Source organism: Hemitrygon akajei, unplaced genomic scaffold (assembly GCF_048418815.1).
Source record: "Hemitrygon akajei unplaced genomic scaffold, sHemAka1.3 Scf000167, whole genome shotgun sequence".
Classification (NCBI taxonomy): domain Eukaryota; kingdom Metazoa; phylum Chordata; class Chondrichthyes; order Myliobatiformes; family Dasyatidae; genus Hemitrygon; species Hemitrygon akajei.
Window position 1 is genome coordinate 772,776 of NW_027332053.1, and position 20,347 is coordinate 793,122.

General features: G+C 47.9%; 1 protein-coding gene across 2 annotated transcripts in view; it reads right to left on the reverse strand.

Moving 5' to 3' along the window:
* The window catches only part of LOC140724140 (uncharacterized), a 60,109-nt gene that overhangs the window by 24,346 nt on the left and 15,416 nt on the right, over positions 1 to 20,347 (reverse strand). Inside the window, exons 1-2 of one of the 2 annotated variants that reach the window (XM_073038615.1) lie at positions 17,090 to 17,127; positions 16,023 to 16,241 (exon numbers count right to left, since the gene is read on the reverse strand). The exons of the other annotated variant lie outside the window; for it this stretch is intronic. The gene's annotated coding sequence lies outside the window, so the exon portion shown is untranslated. Of the gene's footprint in view, positions 1 to 16,022; positions 16,242 to 17,089; positions 17,128 to 20,347 lie in introns of those variants that run through there. 2 annotated transcript variants of the gene reach the window in all.

The following is a 20,347-nucleotide window of genomic DNA, read 5'->3' on the forward strand; positions in this document are numbered from 1 at the left end:
TCCCTCTGAACTCCATTGAGCACAACCCCAGAACCATCAAATGCTCCTCATACATAAAGCCGATCATTCCTGAGATTATTCACGTGAACCTTGTTACTAATCCCTCCACCACCCCCACCGTCCCTCTGAACTCCATTGAGCACAGGTCCATAACCATCAAATGCTCCTCATACATAAAGCCGATCATTCCTGAGATTATTCACGTGAACCTTGTTACTAATCCCTCCACCACCCCCACCGTCCCTCTGAACTCCATTGAGCACAACCCCATAACCATCAAATGCTCCTCATACATAAAGCCGATCATTCCTGAGATTATTCACGTGAACCTTGTTACTAATCCCTCCACCACCCCCACCGTCCCTCTGAACTCCATTGAGCACAACCCCATAACCATCAAATGCTCCTCATACATAAAGCCGATCATTCCTGAGATTATTCTCGTAAACCTTGTTACTAATCCCTCCACCACCCCCACCGTCCCTCTGAACTCCATTGAGCACAGGTCCATAACCATCAAATGCTCCTCATACATAAAGCCGATCATTCCTGAGATTATTCACGTGAACCTTGTTACTAATCCCTCCACCACCCCCACCGTCCCTCTGAACTCCATTGAGCACAGGTCCATAACCATCAAATGCTCCTCATACATAAAGCCGATCATTCCTGAGATTATTCACGTGAACCTTGTTACTAATCCCTCCACCACCCCCACCGTCCCTCTGAACTCCATTGAGCACAGCCCCATAACCATCAAATGCTCCTCATACATAAAGCCGATCATTCCTGAGATTATTCATGTGAACCTTGTTACTAATCCCTCCACCACCCCCACCGTCCCTCTGAACTCCATTGAGCACAACCCCATAACCATCAAATGCTCCTCATACATAAAGCCGATCATTCCTGAGATTATTCATGTGAACCTTGTTACTAATCCCTCCACCACCCCCACCGTCCCTCTGAACTCCATTGAGCACAACCCCATAACCATCAAATGCTCCTCATACATAAAGCCGATCATTCCTGAGATTATTCACGTGAACCTTGTTACTAATCCCTCCACCACCCCCACCGTCCCTCTGAACTCCAATGAGCACAACCCCATAACCATCAAATGCTCCTCATACATAAAGCCGATCATTCCTGAGATTATTCACGTAAACCTTGTTACTAATCCCTCCACCACCCCCACCGTCCCTCTGAACTCCATTGAGCACAGGTCCAGAACCATCAAATACTCCTCATACATAAAGCCGATCATTCCTGAGATTATTCACGTGAACCTTGTTACAAATCCCTCCACCACCCCCACCGTCCCTCTGAACTCCATTGAGCACAACCCCAGAACTATCAAATGCTCCTCATACATAAAGCCGATCATTCCTGAGATTATTCACGTGAACCTTGTTACTAATCCCTCCACCACCCCCACCGTCCCTCTGAACTCCATTGAGCACAACCCCATAACCATCAAATGCTCCTCATACATAAAGCCGATCATTCCTGAGATTATTCACGTGAACCTTGTTACTAATCCCTCCACCACCCCCACCGTCCCTCTGAACTCCATTGAGCACAACCCCATAACCATCAAATGCTCCTCATACATAAAGCCGATCATTCCTGAGATTATTCACGTGAACCTTGTTACTAATCCCTCCACCACCCCCACCGTCCCTCTGAACTCCATTGAGCACAACCCCAGAACCATCAAATGCTCCTCATACATAAAGCCGATCATTCCTGAGATTATTCACGTGAACCTTGTTACTAATCCCTCCACCACCCCCACCGTCCCTCTGAACTCCATTGAGCACAACCCCAGAACCATCAAATGCTCCTCATACATAAAGCCGATCATTCCTGAGATTATTCACGTGAACCTTGTTACTAATCCCTCCACCACCCCCACCGTCCCTCTGAACTCCATTGAGCACAGCCCCATAACCATCAAATGCTCCTCATACATAAAGCCGATCATTCCTGAGATTATTCACGTGAACCTTGTTACTAATCCCTCCACCACCCCCACCGTCCCTCTGAACTCCATTGAGCACAACCCCAGAACCATCAAATGCTCCTCATACATAAAGCCGATCATCCCTGAGATTATTCATGTGAACCTTGTTACTAATCCCTCCACCACCCCCACCGTCCCTCTGAACTCCATTGAGCACAGCCCCATAACCATCAAATGCTCCTCATACATAAAGCCGATCATTCCTGAGATTATTCATGTGAACCTTGTTACTAATCCCTCCACCACCCCCACCGTCCCTCTGAACTCCATTGAGCACAGCCCCAGAACCATCAAATGCTCCTCATACATAAAGCCGATCATTCCTGAGATTATTCACGTGAACCTTGTTACTAATCCCTCCACCACCCCCACCGTCCCTCTGAACTCCATTGAGCACAGGTCCATAACCATCAAATGCTCCTCATACATAAAGCCGATCATTCCTGAGATTATTCACGTGAACCTTGTTACTAATCCCTCCACCACCCCCACCGTCCCTCTGAACTCCATTGAGCACAACCCCAGAACCATCAAATGCTCCTCATACATAAAGCCGATCATTCCTGAGATTATTCATGTGAACCTTGTTACTAATCCCTCCACCACCCCCACCGTCCCTCTGAACTCCATTGAGCACAACCCCAGAACCATCAAATGCTCCTCATACATAAAGCCGATCATTCCTGAGATTATTCACGTGAACCTTGTTACTAATCCCTCCACCACCCCCACCGTCCCTCTGAACTCCATTGAGCACAACCCCATAACCATCAAATGCTCCTCATACATAAAGCCGATGATTCCTGAGATTATTCACGTGAACCTTGTTACTAATCCCTCCACCACCCCCACCGTCCCTCTGAACTCCATTGAGCACAACCCCATAACCATCAAATGCTCCTCATACATAAAGCCGATCATTCCTGAGATTATTCACGTGAACCTTGTTACTAATCCCTCCACCACCCCCACCGTCCCTCTGAACTCCATTGAGCACAGCCCCATAACCATCAAATGCTCCTCATACATAAAGCCGATCATTCCTGAGATTATTCACGTGAACCTTGTTACTAATCCCTCCACCACCCTCACCGTCCCTCTGAACTCCATTGAGCACAGTCCCATAACCATCAAATGCTCCTCATACATAAAGCCGATCATTCCTGAGATTATTCACGTGAACCTTGTTACTAATCCCTCCACCACCCCCACCGTCCCTCTGAACTCCATTGAGCACAGCCCCATAACCATCAAATGCTCCTCATACATAAAGCCGATCATTCCTGAGATTATTCACGTGAACCTTGTTACTAATCCCTCCACCACCCCCACCGTCCCTCTGAACTCCATTGAGCACAGCCCCATGACCATCAAATGCTCCTCATACATAAAGCCGATCATTCCTGAGATTATTCATGTGAACCTTGTTACTAATCCCTCCACCACCCCCACCGTCCCTCTGAACTCCATTGAGCACAGCCCCATAACCATCAAATGCTCCTCATACATAAAGCCGATCATTCCTGAGATTATTCACGTGAACCTTGTTACTAATCCCTCCACCACCCCCACCGTCCCTCTGAACTCCATTGAGCACAGGTCCATAACCATCAAATGCTCCTCATACATAAAGCCGATCATTCCTGAGATTATTCACGTGAACCTTGTTACTAATCCCTCCACCACCCCCACCGTCCCTCTGAACTCCATTGAGCACAACCCCATAACCATCAAATGCTCCTCATACATAAAGCCGATCACTCCTGAGATTATTCACGTGAACCTTGTTACTAATCCCTCCACCACCCCCACCGTCCCTCTGAACTCCATTGAGCACAACCCCATAACCATCAAATGCTCCTCATACATAAAGCCGATGATTCCTGAGATTATTCACGTGAACCTTGTTACTAATCCCTCCACCACCCCCACCGTCCCTCTGAACTCCATTGAGCACAGCCCCATAACCATCAAATGCTCCTCATACATAAAGCCGATCATCCCTGAGATTATTCATGTGAACCTTGTTACTAATCCCTCCACCACCCCCACCGTCCCTCTGAACTCCATTGAGCACAACCCCATAACCATCAAATGCTCCTCATACATAAAGCCGATCATTCCTGAGATTATTCACGTGAACCTTGTTACTAATCCCTCCACCACCCCCACCGTCCCTCTGAACTCCATTGAGCACACCCCCATAACCATCAAATGCTCCTCATACATAAAGCCGATGATTCCTGAGATTATTCACGTGAACCTTGTTACTAATCCCTCCACCACCCCCACCGTCCCTCTGAACTCCATTGAGCACAACCCCATAACCATCAAATGCTCCTCATACATAAAGCCGATCATTCCTGAGATTATTCACGTGAACCTTGTTACTAATCCCTCCACCACCCCCACCGTCCCTCTGAACTCCATTGAGCACAGCCCCATGACCATCAAATGCTCCTCAAACATAAAGCCGATCATTCCTGATATTATTCACGTGAACCTTGTTACTAATCCCTCCACCACCCCCACCGTCCATCTGAACTCCATTGAGCACAGCCCCAGAACCATCAAATGCTCCTCATACATAAAGCCGATCATTCCTGAGATTATTCATGTGAACCTTGTTACTAATCCCTCCACCACCCCCACCGTCCCTCTGAACTCCATTGAGCACAGGTCCATAACCATCAAATGCTCCTCATACATAAAGCCGATCATTCCTGAGATTATTCACGTGAACCTTGTTACTAATCCCTCCACCACCCCCACCGTCCCTCTGAACTCCATTGAGCACAGCCCCATAACCATCAAATGCTCCTCAAACATAAAGCCGATCATTCCTGAGATTATTCATGTGAACCTTGTTACTAATCCCTCCACCACCCCCACCGTCCCTCTGAACTCCATTGAGCACAACCCCAGAACCATCAAATGCTCCTCATACATAAAGCCGATCATTCCTGAGATTATTCACGTGAACCTTGTTACTAATCCCTCCACCACCCCCACCGTCCCTCTGAACTCCATTGAGCACAACCCCAGAACCATCAAATGCTCCTCATACATAAAGCCGATCATTCCTGAGATTATTCACGTGAACTTTGTTACTAATCCCTCCACCACCCCCACCGTCCCTCTGAACGCCATTGAGCACAGGTCCATAACCATCAAATGCTCCTCATACATAAAGCCGATCATTCCTGAGATTATTCACGTGAACCTTGTTACTAATCACTCCACCACCCCCACCGTCCCTCTGAACTCCATTGAGCACAACCCCATAACCATCAAATGCTCCTCATACATAAAGCCGATCATTCCTGAGATTATTCACGTGAACCTTGTTACTAATCCCTCCACCACCCCCACCGTCCCTCTGAACTCCATTGAGCACAACCCCAGAACCATCAAATGCTCCTCATACATAAAGCCGATCATTCCTGAGATTATTCACGTGAACCTTGTTACTAATCCCTCCACCACCCCCACCGTCCCTCTGAACTCCATTGAGCACAGGTCCATAACCATCAAATGCTCCTCATACATAAAGCCGATCATTCCTGAGATTATTCACGTGAACCTTGTTACTAATCCCTCCACCACCCCCACCGTCCCTCTGAACTCCATTGAGCACAACCCCATAACCATCAAATGCTCCTCATACATAAAGCCGATCATTCCTGAGATTATTCACGTGAACCTTGTTACTAATCCCTCCACCACCCCCACCGTCCCTCTGAACTCCATTGAGCACAACCCCATAACCATCAAATGCTCCTCATACATAAAGCCGATCATTCCTGAGATTATTCTCGTAAACCTTGTTACTAATCCCTCCACCACCCCCACCGTCCCTCTGAACTCCATTGAGCACAGGTCCATAACCATCAAATGCTCCTCATACATAAAGCCGATCATTCCTGAGATTATTCACGTGAACCTTGTTACTAATCCCTCCACCACCCCCACCGTCCCTCTGAACTCCATTGAGCACAGGTCCATAACCATCAAATGCTCCTCATACATAAAGCCGATCATTCCTGAGATTATTCACGTGAACCTTGTTACTAATCCCTCCACCACCCCCACCGTCCCTCTGAACTCCATTGAGCACAGCCCCATAACCATCAAATGCTCCTCATACATAAAGCCGATCATTCCTGAGATTATTCATGTGAACCTTGTTACTAATCCCTCCACCACCCCCACCGTCCCTCTGAACTCCATTGAGCACAACCCCATAACCATCAAATGCTCCTCATACATAAAGCCGATCATTCCTGAGATTATTCATGTGAACCTTGTTACTAATCCCTCCACCACCCCCACCGTCCCTCTGAACTCCATTGAGCACAACCCCATAACCATCAAATGCTCCTCATACATAAAGCCGATCATTCCTGAGATTATTCACGTGAACCTTGTTACTAATCCCTCCACCACCCCCACCGTCCCTCTGAACTCCAATGAGCACAACCCCATAACCATCAAATGCTCCTCATACATAAAGCCGATCATTCCTGAGATTATTCACGTAAACCTTGTTACTATTCCCTCCACCACCCCCACCGTCCCTCTGAACTCCATTGAGCACAGGTCCATAACCATCAAATGCTCCTCATACATAAAGCCGATCATTCCTGAGATTATTCACGTGAACCTTGTTACTAATCCCTCCACCACCCCCACCGTCCCTCTGAACTCCATTGAGCACAACCCCATAACCATCAAATGCTCCTCATACATAAAGCCGATCATTCCTGAGATTATTCACGTGAACCTTGTTACTAATCCCTCCACCACCCCCACCGTCCCTCTGAACTCCATTGAGCACAACCCCAGAACTATCAAATGCTCCTCATACATAAAGCCGATCATTCCTGAGATTATTCACGTGAACCTTGTTACTAATCCCTCCACCACCCCCACCGTCCCTCTGAACTCCATTGAGCACAACCCCATAACCATCAAATGCTCCTCATACATAAAGCCGATCATTCCTGAGATTATTCACGTGAACCTTGTTACTAATCCCTCCACCACCCCCACCGTCCCTCTGAACTCCATTGAGCACAACCCCATAACCATCAAATGCTCCTCATACATAAAGCCGATCATTCCTGAGATTATTCACGTGAACCTTGTTACTAATCCCTCCACCACCCCCACCGTCCCTCTGAACTCCATTGAGCACAACCCCAGAACCATCAAATGCTCCTCATACATAAAGCCGATCATTCCTGAGATTATTCACGTGAACCTTGTTACTAATCCCTCCACCACCCCCACCGTCCCTCTGAACTCCATTGAGCACAACCCCAGAACCATCAAATGCTCCTCATACATAAAGCCGATCATTCCTGAGATTATTCACGTGAACCTTGTTACTAATCCCTCCACCACCCCCACCGTCCCTCTGAACTCCATTGAGCACAGCCCCATAACCATCAAATGCTCCTCATACATAAAGCCGATCATTCCTGAGATTATTCACGTGAACCTTGTTACTAATCCCTCCACCACCCCCACCGTCCCTCTGAACTCCATTGAGCACAACCCCATAACCATCAAATGCTCCTCATACATAAAGCCGATCATTCCTGAGATTATTCACGTGAACCTTGTTACTAATCCCTCCACCACCCCCACCGTCCCTTTGAACTCCATTGAGCACAGCCCCATAACCATCAAATGCTCCTCATACATAAAGCCGATCATTCCTGAGATTATTCACGTGAACCTTGTTACTAATCCCTCCACCACCCCCACCGTCCCTCTGAACTCCATTGAGCACAACCCCATAACCATCAAATGCTCCTCATACATAAAGCCGATCATTCCTGAGATTATTCAGGTGAACCTTGTTACTAATCCCTCCACCACCCCCACCGTCCCTCTGAACTCCATTGAGCACAACCCCATAACCATCAAATGCTCCTCATACATAAAGCCGATCACTCCTGAGATTATTCACGTGAACCTTGTTACTAATCCCTCCACCACCCCCACCGTCCCTCCGAACTCCATTGAGCACAACCCCATAACCATCAAATGCTCCTCATACATAAAGCCGATCATTCCTGAGATTATTCACGTGAACCTTGTTACTAATCCCTCCACCACCCCCACCGTCCCTCTGAACTCCATTGAGCACAGCCCCATAACCATCAAATGCTCCTCATACATAAAGCCGATCATTCCTGAGATTATTCACGTGAACCTTGTTACTAATCCCTCCACCACCCCCACCGTCCCTCTGAACTCCATTGAGCACAGGTCCATAACCATCAAATGCTCCTCATACATAAAGCCAATCATTCCTGAGATTATTCATGTGAACCTTGTTACTAATCCCTCCACCACCCCCACCGTCCCTCTGAACTCCATTGAGCACAACCCCATAACCATCAAATGCTCCTCATACATAAAGCCGATCATTCCTGAGATTATTCACGTGAATCTTGTTACTAATCCCTCCACCACCCCCACCGTCCCTCTGAACTCCATTGAGCACAGCCCCAGAACCATCAAATGCTCCTCATACATAAAGCCGATCATTCCTGAGATTATTCACGTGAACCTTGTTACTAATCCCTCCACCACCCCCACCGTCCCTCTGAACTCCATTGAGCACAGCCCCATAACCATCAAATGCTCCTCATACATAAAGCCGATCATTCCAGAGATTATTCATGTGAACCTTGTTACTAATCCCTCCACCACCCCCACCGTCCCTCTGAACTCCATTGAGCACAACCCCATAACCATCAAATGCTCCTCATACATAAAGCCGATCATTCCTGAGATTATTCACGTGAACCTTGTTACTAATCCCTCCACCACCCCCACCGTCCCTCTGAACTCCATTGAGCACAACCCCATAACCATCAAATGCTCCTCATACATAAAGCCGATCATTCCTGAGATTATTCACGTGAACCTTGTTACTAATCCCTCCACCACCCCCACCGTCCCTCTGAACTCCATTGAGCACAGCCCCAGAACCATCAAATGCTCCTCATACATAAAGCCGATCATTCCTGAGATTATTCACGTGAACCTTGTTACTAATCCCTCCACCACCCCCACCGTCCCTCTGAACTCCATTGAGCACAACCCCAGAACCATCAAATGCTCCTCATACATAAAGCCGATCATTCCTGAGATTATTCATGTGAACCTTGTTACTAATCCCTCCACCACCCCCACCGTCCCTCTGAACTCCATTGAGCACAACCCCAGAACCATCAAATGCTCCTCATACATAAAGCCGATCATTCCTGAGATTATTCACGTGAACCTTGTTACTAATCCCTCCACCACCCCCACCGTCCCTCTGAACTCCATTGAGCACAACCCCATAACCATCAAATGCTCCTCATACATAAAGCCGATGATTCCTGAGATTATTCACGTGAACCTTGTTACTAATCCCTCCACCACCCCCACCGTCCCTCTGAACTCCATTGAGCACAACCCCATAACCATCAAATGCTCCTCATACATAAAGCCGATCATTCCTGAGATTATTCACGTGAACCTTGTTACTAATCCCTCCACCACCCCCACCGTCCCTCTGAACTCCATTGAGCACAGCCCCATAACCATCAAATGCTCCTCATACATAAAGCCGATCATTCCTGAGATTATTCACGTGAACCTTGTTACTAATCCCTCCACCACCCTCACCGTCCCTCTGAACTCCATTGAGCACAGTCCCATAACCATCAAATGCTCCTCATACATAAAGCCGATCATTCCTGAGATTATTCACGTGAACCTTGTTACTAATCCCTCCACCACCCCCACCGTCCCTCTGAACTCCATTGAGCACAGCCCCATAACCATCAAATGCTCCTCATACATAAAGCCGATCATTCCTGAGATTATTCACGTGAACCTTGTTACTAATCCCTCCACCACCCCCACCGTCCCTCTGAACTCCATTGAGCACAGCCCCATGACCATCAAATGCTCCTCATACATAAAGCCGATCATTCCTGAGATTATTCATGTGAACCTTGTTACTAATCCCTCCACCACCCCCACCGTCCCTCTGAACTCCATTGAGCACAGCCCCATAACCATCAAATGCTCCTCATACATAAAGCCGATCATTCCTGAGATTATTCACGTGAACCTTGTTACTAATCCCTCCACCACCCCCACCGTCCCTCTGAACTCCATTGAGCACAGGTCCATAACCATCAAATGCTCCTCATACATAAAGCCGATCATTCCTGAGATTATTCACGTGAACCTTGTTACTAATCCCTCCACCACCCCCACCGTCCCTCTGAACTCCATTGAGCACAACCCCATAACCATCAAATGCTCCTCATACATAAAGCCGATCACTCCTGAGATTATTCACGTGAACCTTGTTACTAATCCCTCCACCACCCCCACCGTCCCTCTGAACTCCATTGAGCACAACCCCATAACCATCAAATGCTCCTCATACATAAAGCCGATGATTCCTGAGATTATTCACGTGAACCTTGTTACTAATCCCTCCACCACCCCCACCGTCCCTCTGAACTCCATTGAGCACAGCCCCATAACCATCAAATGCTCCTCATACATAAAGCCGATCATCCCTGAGATTATTCATGTGAACCTTGTTACTAATCCCTCCACCACCCCCACCGTCCCTCTGAACTCCATTGAGCACAACCCCATAACCATCAAATGCTCCTCATACATAAAGCCGATCATTCCTGAGATTATTCACGTGAACCTTGTTACTAATCCCTCCACCACCCCCACCGTCCCTCTGAACTCCATTGAGCACACCCCCATAACCATCAAATGCTCCTCATACATAAAGCCGATGATTCCTGAGATTATTCACGTGAACCTTGTTACTAATCCCTCCACCACCCCCACCGTCCCTCTGAACTCCATTGAGCACAACCCCATAACCATCAAATGCTCCTCATACATAAAGCCGATCATTCCTGAGATTATTCACGTGAACCTTGTTACTAATCCCTCCACCACCCCCACCGTCCCTCTGAACTCCATTGAGCACAGCCCCATGACCATCAAATGCTCCTCAAACATAAAGCCGATCATTCCTGATATTATTCACGTGAACCTTGTTACTAATCCCTCCACCACCCCCACCGTCCATCTGAACTCCATTGAGCACAGCCCCAGAACCATCAAATGCTCCTCATACATAAAGCCGATCATTCCTGAGATTATTCATGTGAACCTTGTTACTAATCCCTCCACCACCCCCACCGTCCCTCTGAACTCCATTGAGCACAGGTCCATAACCATCAAATGCTCCTCATACATAAAGCCGATCATTCCTGAGATTATTCACGTGAACCTTGTTACTAATCCCTCCACCACCCCCACCGTCCCTCTGAACTCCATTGAGCACAGCCCCATAACCATCAAATGCTCCTCAAACATAAAGCCGATCATTCCTGAGATTATTCATGTGAACCTTGTTACTAATCCCTCCACCACCCCCACCGTCCCTCTGAACTCCATTGAGCACAACCCCAGAACCATCAAATGCTCCTCATACATAAAGCCGATCATTCCTGAGATTATTCACGTGAACCTTGTTACTAATCCCTCCACCACCCCCACCGTCCCTCTGAACTCCATTGAGCACAACCCCAGAACCATCAAATGCTCCTCATACATAAAGCCGATCATTCCTGAGATTATTCACGTGAACTTTGTTACTAATCCCTCCACCACCCCCACCGTCCCTCTGAACGCCATTGAGCACAGGTCCATAACCATCAAATGCTCCTCATACATAAAGCCGATCATTCCTGAGATTATTCACGTGAACCTTGTTACTAATCACTCCACCACCCCCACCGTCCCTCTGAACTCCATTGAGCACAACCCCATAACCATCAAATGCTCCTCATACATAAAGCCGATCATTCCTGAGATTATTCACGTGAACCTTGTTACTAATCCCTCCACCACCCCCACCGTCCCTCTGAACTCCATTGAGCACAACCCCAGAACCATCAAATGCTCCTCATACATAAAGCCGATCATTCCTGAGATTATTCACGTGAACCTTGTTACTAATCCCTCCACCACCCCCACCGTCCCTCTGAACTCCATTGAGCACAGGTCCATAACCATCAAATGCTCCTCATACATAAAGCCGATCATTCCTGAGATTATTCACGTGAACCTTGTTACTAATCCCTCCACCACCCCCACCGTCCCTCTGAACTCCATTGAGCACAACCCCATAACCATCAAATGCTCCTCATACATAAAGCCGATCATTCCTGAGATTATTCACGTGAACCTTGTTACTAATCCCTCCACCACCCCCACCGTCCCTCTGAACTCCATTGAGCACAACCCCATAACCATCAAATGCTCCTCATACATAAAGCCGATCATTCCTGAGATTATTCTCGTAAACCTTGTTACTAATCCCTCCACCACCCCCACCGTCCCTCTGAACTCCATTGAGCACAGGTCCATAACCATCAAATGCTCCTCATACATAAAGCCGATCATTCCTGAGATTATTCACGTGAACCTTGTTACTAATCCCTCCACCACCCCCACCGTCCCTCTGAACTCCATTGAGCACAGGTCCATAACCATCAAATGCTCCTCATACATAAAGCCGATCATTCCTGAGATTATTCACGTGAACCTTGTTACTAATCCCTCCACCACCCCCACCGTCCCTCTGAACTCCATTGAGCACAGCCCCATAACCATCAAATGCTCCTCATACATAAAGCCGATCATTCCTGAGATTATTCATGTGAACCTTGTTACTAATCCCTCCACCACCCCCACCGTCCCTCTGAACTCCATTGAGCACAACCCCATAACCATCAAATGCTCCTCATACATAAAGCCGATCATTCCTGAGATTATTCATGTGAACCTTGTTACTAATCCCTCCACCACCCCCACCGTCCCTCTGAACTCCATTGAGCACAACCCCATAACCATCAAATGCTCCTCATACATAAAGCCGATCATTCCTGAGATTATTCACGTGAACCTTGTTACTAATCCCTCCACCACCCCCACCGTCCCTCTGAACTCCAATGAGCACAACCCCATAACCATCAAATGCTCCTCATACATAAAGCCGATCATTCCTGAGATTATTCACGTAAACCTTGTTACTATTCCCTCCACCACCCCCACCGTCCCTCTGAACTCCATTGAGCACAGGTCCATAACCATCAAATGCTCCTCATACATAAAGCCGATCATTCCTGAGATTATTCACGTGAACCTTGTTACTAATCCCTCCACCACCCCCACCGTCCCTCTGAACTCCATTGAGCACAACCCCATAACCATCAAATGCTCCTCATACATAAAGCCGATCATTCCTGAGATTATTCACGTGAACCTTGTTACAAATCCCTCCACCACCCCCACCGTCCCTCTGAACTCCATTGAGCACAACCCCAGAACTATCAAATGCTCCTCATACATAAAGCCGATCATTCCTGAGATTATTCACGTGAACCTTGTTACTAATCCCTCCACCACCCCCACCGTCCCTCTGAACTCCATTGAGCACAACCCCATAACCATCAAATGCTCCTCATACATAAAGCCGATCATTCCTGAGATTATTCACGTGAACCTTGTTACTAATCCCTCCACCACCCCCACCGTCCCTCTGAACTCCATTGAGCACAACCCCATAACCATCAAATGCTCCTCATACATAAAGCCGATCATTCCTGAGATTATTCACGTGAACCTTGTTACTAATCCCTCCACCACCCCCACCGTCCCTCTGAACTCCATTGAGCACAACCCCAGAACCATCAAATGCTCCTCATACATAAAGCCGATCATTCCTGAGATTATTCACGTGAACCTTGTTACTAATCCCTCCACCACCCCCACCGTCCCTCTGAACTCCATTGAGCACAACCCCAGAACCATCAAATGCTCCTCATACATAAAGCCGATCATTCCTGAGATTATTCACGTGAACCTTGTTACTAATCCCTCCACCACCCCCACCGTCCCTCTGAACTCCATTGAGCACAGCCCCATAACCATCAAATGCTCCTCATACATAAAGCCGATCATTCCTGAGATTATTCACGTGAACCTTGTTACTAATCCCTCCACCACCCCCACCGTCCCTCTGAACTCCATTGAGCACAACCCCATAACCATCAAATGCTCCTCATACATAAAGCCGATCATTCCTGAGATTATTCACGTGAACCTTGTTACTAATCCCTCCACCACCCCCACCGTCCCTTTGAACTCCATTGAGCACAGCCCCATAACCATCAAATGCTCCTCATACATAAAGCCGATCATTCCTGAGATTATTCACGTGAACCTTGTTACTAATCCCTCCACCACCCCCACCGTCCCTCTGAACTCCATTGAGCACAACCCCATAACCATCAAATGCTCCTCATACATAAAGCCGATCATTCCTGAGATTATTCAGGTGAACCTTGTTACTAATCCCTCCACCACCCCCACCGTCCCTCTGAACTCCATTGAGCACAACCCCATAACCATCAAATGCTCCTCATACATAAAGCCGATCACTCCTGAGATTATTCACGTGAACCTTGTTACTAATCCCTCCACCACCCCCACCGTCCCTCCGAACTCCATTGAGCACAACCCCATAACCATCAAATGCTCCTCATACATAAAGCCGATCATTCCTGAGATTATTCACGTGAACCTTGTTACTAATCCCTCCACCACCCCCACCGTCCCTCTGAACTCCATTGAGCACAGCCCCATAACCATCAAATGCTCCTCATACATAAAGCCGATCATTCCTGAGATTATTCACGTGAACCTTGTTACTAATCCCTCCACCACCCCCACCGTCCCTCTGAACTCCATTGAGCACAGGTCCATAACCATCAAATGCTCCTCATACATAAAGCCAATCATTCCTGAGATTATTCATGTGAACCTTGTTACTAATCCCTCCACCACCCCCACCGTCCCTCTGAACTCCATTGAGCACAACCCCATAACCATCAAATGCTCCTCATACATAAAGCCGATCATTCCTGAGATTATTCACGTGAATCTTGTTACTAATCCCTCCACCACCCCCACCGTCCCTCTGAACTCCATTGAGCACAGCCCCAGAACCATCAAATGCTCCTCATACATAAAGCCGATCATTCCTGAGATTATTCACGTGAACCTTGTTACTAATCCCTCCACCACCCCCACCGTCCCTCTGAACTCCATTGAGCACAGCCCCATAACCATCAAATGCTCCTCATACATAAAGCCGATCATTCCAGAGATTATTCATGTGAACCTTGTTACTAATCCCTCCACCACCCCCACCGTCCCTCTGAACTCCATTGAGCACAACCCCATAACCATCAAATGCTCCTCATACATAAAGCCGATCATTCCTGAGATTATTCACGTGAACCTTGTTACTAATCCCTCCACCACCCCCACCGTCCCTCTGAACTCCATTGAGCACAACCCCATAACCATCAAATGCTCCTCATACATAAAGCCGATCATTCCTGAGATTATTCACGTGAACCTTGTTACTAATCCCTCCACCACCCCCACCGTCCCTCTGAACTCCATTGAGCACAGCCCCAGAACCATCAAATGCTCCTCATACATAAAGCCGATCATTCCAGAGATTATTCATGTGAACCTTCTTACCAACAACTGCACTGAACACATTCCCAAGCATAACAGACAATCAGGAAATTTAAACCATTCCAGAGTGAATGGAATAAAAAGAAACTGAATTCACCAGAATCGCTCAACAGGTAAGGAACTGCTGTGAGGAGAACAACAAAGTTAACGATTCAGGCTCACAATCTTTTGTCAGAATGGATTCAGAATTTTTGATTTTTAGTGCAAGTTGAGTTTCTGTTTGATTTCCACTGTCTGACAGACAGGTGACAGCGAAGAGGAATTTCCAAACACAGTTCAAACAGGTCTATTTCTACTGGTTCAAACACAGAACAGACCATTTACTCACAGCCTCTCCTTGTGAGGGATGGAATACAAACTCATTCTCTCCTCAGATTAGCAGTCATTGCTTCCAAAGGAACTCCAGAAACAAACATTTGATCCCAGACCAGAAATACTCACTCAACACCTCATAAACCAGGGCAGCTTGATCCCCGGGTCCATTTTACTTGGATCTAAACAGGGGTGCAATGCTGCCGGAGCTCACCGGAGAACCACTCCAGTACTTCTGTTAGAAAATAAGTCAAAATAAACAAGCAGGAAATTTAACAGCGGGGGTTAGGGAGAGGGGTTGGTGGCTGGTGGGGAAAATACCACTAATAACATTAGGATAGGATATTTGATCGTTTCTGGTGAAATCGTGGAACTGTGACTGTGGTGGTCCGTGGATTACTCACTAAAACGAAAGTAAATTTTTCTCACTAACAACCCTATGGCTTCGAAGCAAACATTACTTCACTTGCTTGATAATTCAATTTCATGATAATTGGTGAATGCAATCGTGAAAAACTATCATATTATTAAATTAAATTAAATATGTTTTATTGTACCAGTTGTATACTGAAATGCAGTGACTGGCTATAATCTTGTTAATGTCTTAACTATCACTGTGTTTCTGTGGAGCTCTGGAATTCATATATCTTTCTTTCATCTTGGTTTAGTGCTTGACATTATAAAAAGCCCCATTCATACATATATATGTGTGTGTGTGTGTGACACCCAATTTGTGTACGTGCTCATCACATGAATAGGGCAATGATTGATAAATTCGTGGCCTAAGGTGGAAGGGGTCGATTTTAGAAAACCTAGCAATTTTCAATTATCTGAAACAGAAAACCCGCAAAAGTTATTGTTCAAACTTTCTGCATAATCACTCAAAGAGTTGAACTGCACGTACATGTACCGAGAGCTACATAACTTTCGGCCTTCTAACGTAGGCCACGAACTTATCAATCACCCCTCGAACAGCTCCGGCAGCTAAAAGATTGCAGCCGTCCGGCAGAGCTCGGGCCCGGTCCTTTCCCAATCCAACCGGCCCAAATTTACACAAACCCGCCGGGATCAAACACCACTCACCCCTCCGCTCGAGTCGGAGAACCGCCAACAACCGCGGCTGTCGGCACTGCGCATGCGTTTATCGGGAGGTTCTCCGCAGCACCGCGGGTGGCCGGAGGTCTGCACATTGCGACTAGTGGCCGAAGGTCCGTACAGCGACACCCGCGGCCGGAGGCCTGCATATCGCCACTAGTGGCCAGCGGTCCATGCAGAGCCCCCTGTAATCGGAGGCGGGAGGGACAGCGGAGTGGTAAATCACAAACGCGACAAAGTCTGCAGGTGCAGGAAATCCAGAGCAACACAAACAAAATGCTGGCGGAACTCAGCAGGCCCGGCAGCATCTATCGAAAAGAGTCGACAGTTGACGTTTCCAGTTGTACCCTCTTTCAGGACTGAGATGGAATGGGGGAAATATCTGAATAAGATCGGGGCGGGCGAGAAAATGGCTGGCTGGATGGTGATAGGTGAAGCCAGGTAGATGGGAAAGCTCAAGAGCAGAAGATAATAGAATCTAATAGGAGAGGAGAGTGGCGAATAGGAGCAGTGGACCCAGAGAGACGTGCTAAGCACGTGAGAGGACGTGAAAAGTCAGCGAGGAAGAGAGGGAGTGGGAGGGAGGGAGATTTGTTCACCGGGAGGAGAAATCGATATTCATGCCATCAGGTTGGGGGGAGGGCTACCCAGACGGAATATAAGGTGCAGATTCTGGACCTTGAGGGTGGCCTTAACTTGGCAGAAGAGGATGCGATGGTTTGACACGTCGGAACGGGAATGGGAATGGGAATCGGAATGAAAATGTTTGAACACCGGGAAGTCCCGCTGGGAGCGGATAGTTCAAAGGTCAGTTTATTATCAAAGCAGGTATCCATAAACAACTCTTGCGTTTTATTTTCTTCTCCAGAGAACCACAAAACAAAGAAAGAGCATGAAAGTCGTTCGGAGAGAAAAATCAAACTCCCACCCCTCCAAAAAGAACGGCATCCCGATCACCAACCCCCAAAACCCACCCCCCACGCACAAAAGGATATAACATCGATCTGCCCCCCCCAAAAAAACAACCCTACCCCGCACAACTGCAGAGGAGCTGGTGTCACCAGTGTAGAGGCGGCCGCATCGGGAGCAGCGGACACAATAGGCGACCCCGGAAGATTCACAGGTGAAGTGTCGCCTCACCTGGAAGGATGTTTGGACAACGGAGAGAGTTCGGCCGTCCGGCCTTTTCACTGCGACACCCCCGAACTCCACATCAAATCCGTCCAAACGAATCTGGGCGAACTTTAATGACTAATAAATATAATTCCTCTCAGCGATCAGCTGTCTGAATGTATAACTGACTTTAAAGAGGAAGGGGTGTCTATGGTCCACATTGTCAGGATGTTGAGTTTACCAGGAGACAAAGACTACAGGGACGAGAGGTTTTCTGTTGACTAATACACTGTGTCTGGACCCCGCTGGCAATTCTGGTGTTGTGACCCGAATCGAGACAAACACCACGCTGCCCACTCCACCAACAACACGGCACAGCCGGACACATAACAGGGACTTTACATCAGACAACACTGGATTCAGTGATGAAACCCGTGATTAATGTTGTCCCACTGAAATCATCAGAAACGTCCATTCAGGTGTTTTATTAAATGGGAGCGCTCTCCCACGGGTGACGTCACATAGGTGAATCCACGCGACTGACGTCACACATAGGTCCCCACACCGGGACCTGCCCTGGCGTGCGCGGTGTTTACGTCACCCACGCGCTGGAGAGCTCGAGCTTTATCGGTTTAACGGCTGAGCTACCAATCACGTGACCACCCCTCCCCCACTGCTGAAAAACAAAGCTTCAGGACCTACGCTACTCCCATTGGTACGAAGCGATGTCAATCACTGGTTACAACCAGTAACGGAGGCGAACAAGCCCAGTGGGCGTTACCCCGCTGAAACCGTTTCCCGCTCAAGCGTCGATCTCCCGTCAGGGCGGAACAAATCCCAAAGTAAATGTTCGCTTTCTGATTTATTTCCATTTCCCTCCGAGGGAAGTTGGGGCGTTTGTGCAGCGTCTCCTGCGCCCGGAACCTGATGTATCGCTCAGAGGTAGGAGGAGACCGCTCGGCCCGTCAGCGATTCCGGGAGAGAGGAGGATGATTTTACTGAAAGGATGAAGATGGTGTGAGAGTGGGCAGACAGGATGTTTGTCCCGGTGGGGACAGGAGGGGCTCATCTGTGGAAATGTCTGAGACCACGGTGGTGGCGAGCAGAGGGATTCACCACATTGGAGGGCAAACACCGGCAGACTGTTGCCCTGCAAGCGGGGCCAATGGTCCGGGCAAAGTGACAATTATTTGGGATTTGTTGAGACTGTCCCTGGAATATGGTGTAAAATCCCGCTCCCCATACTAACACGGGTTTACTGACCAAAGAACAAACTGCCGGAGGAACTCAGTGGGTCGGGCAGCATCTGTGGAGGAAAATGGACCGTCAACATTTCGGGCCGAGACCCTCCCTCTGGACTGAGAGTGGACGGGAAATAGTCAGAGAAAAGAGGTGAGGGGTGGGGATGGGGCAAGAGCTGGGGAGTGAGAGGTGGATCCAGGTGAGGGGGAGGTGGGAAGGTGGAAATAGTGACGGGGTGGGAGGTGAGTGTTTGGGGCAACAGAAGATGGAAATTAATTCCATAGAGGATTAACAAAGAGGTTAGAGAGTATTTGTTATAGAGAGTGCAATGAAGATTCACCAGACTGACCCCCTGGAGTGGTGGGGTCATCATATAAGAAAGATCAAATGTGATAAACCTTTCATTTGGAGAATCGAGGACTGAGAGGTGAACACATTGAAATACACAACATCATTACCAGTTGAACCAGGAATCCCAGTCTCTGAAAAAGGGGATGGACTGCCCCGGACTGAGATGAGGGGAAATGTCTCCACTCTGAGGGTGGGGAATGTCTGTAAATCCCACCACAGAGGATAGTGAATACTCGGTGATCGTCCTCACATAAAACAGAGGCCTGCAGATATGTGGAGACCAAAGGGATCGAGGAAATGAGCATCATGCAGAAACATGTGAGATGGGAGAGCAGCCGCCATCTTGTTGATGGTTAGAGGGGCTGAATGGCCTCCTCTTGCTGTTTCTCATTTGATGTTTCAGTGTTCCTGTCCAGTGAGGCTGGAGGAATATGAATAGAAATTAGTGTTTATAAACATAGATTGATTTAAATGAACACTGAACATTTCCTGTTTGGGTCTGAATTGTGTGTTGTACTGGGATGGGAATTGAGCCCATGA